The sequence below is a fragment of the Megalops cyprinoides genome, chromosome 2 (genome assembly GCF_013368585.1).
Source record: "Megalops cyprinoides isolate fMegCyp1 chromosome 2, fMegCyp1.pri, whole genome shotgun sequence".
Lineage (NCBI taxonomy): Eukaryota > Metazoa > Chordata > Actinopteri > Elopiformes > Megalopidae > Megalops > Megalops cyprinoides.
Genome location: NC_050584.1, coordinates 44,257,501 through 44,260,568, shown reverse-complemented (window position 1 = coordinate 44,260,568; position 3,068 = coordinate 44,257,501).

Sequence of the window (3,068 nt, the reverse complement as noted above, 5' to 3'; positions counted from 1 at the left end):
TTTGTATTTTCTGTGAGAATTTTCATATAGTAATGTGAAAAAGATGTAATTTATAATGGCCTGTTACAGGCAATTAGCAGGTCAAGATTAATTTGCTTGAAATTTGCTTGAAATTTCAGATCAAAATATTAATTGAAAAGTTTATTTACACCATTTAGTTTGAACATTCTTCCAGTTGCTGAGGTCCAGTTATTAATAAATCTGTTCTATATGCTGAGAGACCTGTTTTGAGGGCAAATCGAATGTGGCATTAGAAATGTAAATTTAGCTGAAGCCTGTGGAGAATGTTTTTGATAAGCACTTGATCAGTTTAAATAACCGATTGTAAAGAATTGCTTAAGGATGGAGGTGCTTGACAGCATCCACAGAAATTCACAGTGTATGAAGGGGCTTTTGACAATATAATTAGATTGATATGTTGTTCCTCTTTTAAACGTTGCACATTTTAAATTGACAGACCAACACTGATGTCCAGTGGAGATCTTCTGGTGACGCCACATGTGCTTACATCTCTCAGGAAAAGGAAGTACATCAGAGGGAGGCCCTAAATGAACGTGAATTCTGTTATGGTGAAAACATCCTGAAAGAGTGCAACATTTCAGCAGTGATTGCTCAACAGGGAAAGGAAGGTTGTCTAAGCATTCTAGCTCCCAAAACTAGGTTGTCAAATGGGACAAGCCTCCAATCTAGCCAATATAGTATATTACAACTAGCATGAGTATATAACTTGTTGGCAGGTGATGCTGACATCTGTAGGATTTTGGATTTGCTTTGGATTGTGGATTGCCTAGTTCAGTTCAGGACATTATTTTAAAGGTAAATACCTGTATATAGCACTACCATGTTGGTAAGAAGCAAGAAAGCTGGTCAGACAATTAGTACTCACAATTAGTACTTGCCGGTGAAATCAAGGGAAGCACATATCTGAATTCAGATGAACTGAAGCACCAAGAAAACAAACCCAATCTTTAAAGGAAGGGGAAGTATGGTATTTTCTTCCTATAGGGTGTTTGTCTTAAGCATGTCTTTACCTTTTAATATTTAAGAGAACATTTATGGTATGAATTGTCACTTGGTATATATTGCCCACTTGAATATGCAACCAACCAGTCAAAAATGGGCTTCTGTTCTCCAAATATTGGTTCATAATATCAGCTTTGTGCATTTAATTTCCAAGCACATTGTAGTTTTTACCCATGAACCTCATGTGGGTTTTAAAAAAATGTTACATATTTGCCTTGTTGAAAGGGTTTAATTTCTGTATTCTAATTTGTGTAAGTTTTTGGGTGTCTAGTCTCTCACTGCAAAGCACATTGTATACCTTTTGCCCTGACGAGAAGTGCATTATATATGTCATCGGCTCTAACAGATTAAGAATGTAGATGTGTGAGCATCTGATCTTAAATGTTAATGAAACTTTTGTTATGAAGAAGTTCTCAAGTGTGAAAGCTTCAGTTGTGGAGTGTGTTGTATTTTGCCTATGATTGAAAGACCGATTCAGCAGAAGTACTTATTTACTAGTTGTCCCTATATTTGAGGGTAAATGCAGCACTTTAAAAATTCAGTATCCCCAGTTTTTCTCTTCCAGTGTTGCATTTAATACTGATTAGTCAGGAGGTTCAAGGTGTGAGGGTGCTCTCAGTGGCAATATTAGCAGTCAAATGATTGGGCCGGATTGACAGTGTCATGAATGGCTTTGTAAAATCTGTATAGTTGCATGTAAAGATGTGTAATTTTAGATATTTCTTTCCTTTCTGTAATTTTTTCTAAATATGGCTCATGGTCCTATTTTGACAAGAGTTGCTGCTATTATAAGACTGTAGTGTGGTAGCCTTATCAGGGCTTTTCGGATACAGTCACATTGCTGGTCTTTAAAGACTAATTGAGACTCTGCAGGCTTCCAGCCATATATTTAGTTGTTGCTGGAAAGGATCATTTGAACGTTCTTGTTTGTGAAATCTGATGCTGTGATTTGACTTTTTTGAAAATTTGATGTGAGCGCACACACTACACTCAGTTTCAGGCGTCCAGATGAAAACAAGTTGTACACTTTGCAGGATATACAGGGCATCCAAATGAATTATTACTATTCATGCATGTATAATGTTTTATGAAAGAACAGATTTTGGATATTGATTAAAATGCTACATAACCTCATAAGTCATAGGGGTGATTTGGTACAGGTGAAAACGTGTTGAACATCAAGCCTGGTGCTATTGGTGTGGCGGAGGCTGGACAAAGTCAGCATGCTGCCAGTCACCATTGGATTAATGAATATTTAATCAGTGTCCAAAATGTTCATACTTAATTTTTAAGATGGTGACAAGCTTATTTTCATTTTGAGTCTGTCTGTTATAGCCTTTATTTTGATTGTCAAGTGTGATTTATGTGATAAAATTATTCAACATTTTTGATTATGCTAATGAAATTTGCTGCCCCGTAAAAATTGCTAGTTTATTCTTCTTGAGTCACCAGGCTTCCTTGTTTCTTGCTGCTGTGTGATGTGATGGCTGGTCATTTATTTCTGCCAGGCACTAACAGCTGCTGCTGCCTTATTGTCAGACACATTTCTCTGCAACTTACTTGATGAAGGGGGCTCACAGAGATGCCCTCTTTTTTGCATTAGCACCTTAGGGAACACATGGTAGACAGTACTTAATTTTTGAAAGAATTGCTATCGTATGCTGGATTGTTTATTATGAGCTGCAAGACAGTAAGATGCCTTGGTGACACCTATATTAAGACCTGTCTCGTTGGGGGCTATATACAATGGCAAAAGTAGTCTTACTTCTGATGCCATCAATAATTAATCAGCATTCTCTCACATATAAGAATGAAACAGACAGAAGGAGTTCAGATTAACTTTTGTTTTCATACAGATAAGTCACTCTGTAGTCACTCTTAAGTTGTCCTTGTATGTCCTCTTCATGTCTGTTTACACTTGTGGATTCTTAAAGAGAATGAAATTTTGGTGCTTCCGAAATGCACCATGTTAGCATTCCAATACTGGAATGTCTTCCTCCCTGTGGAGTGAATGCTTTACCGTTTACCATTTTGAATGTAGGAGT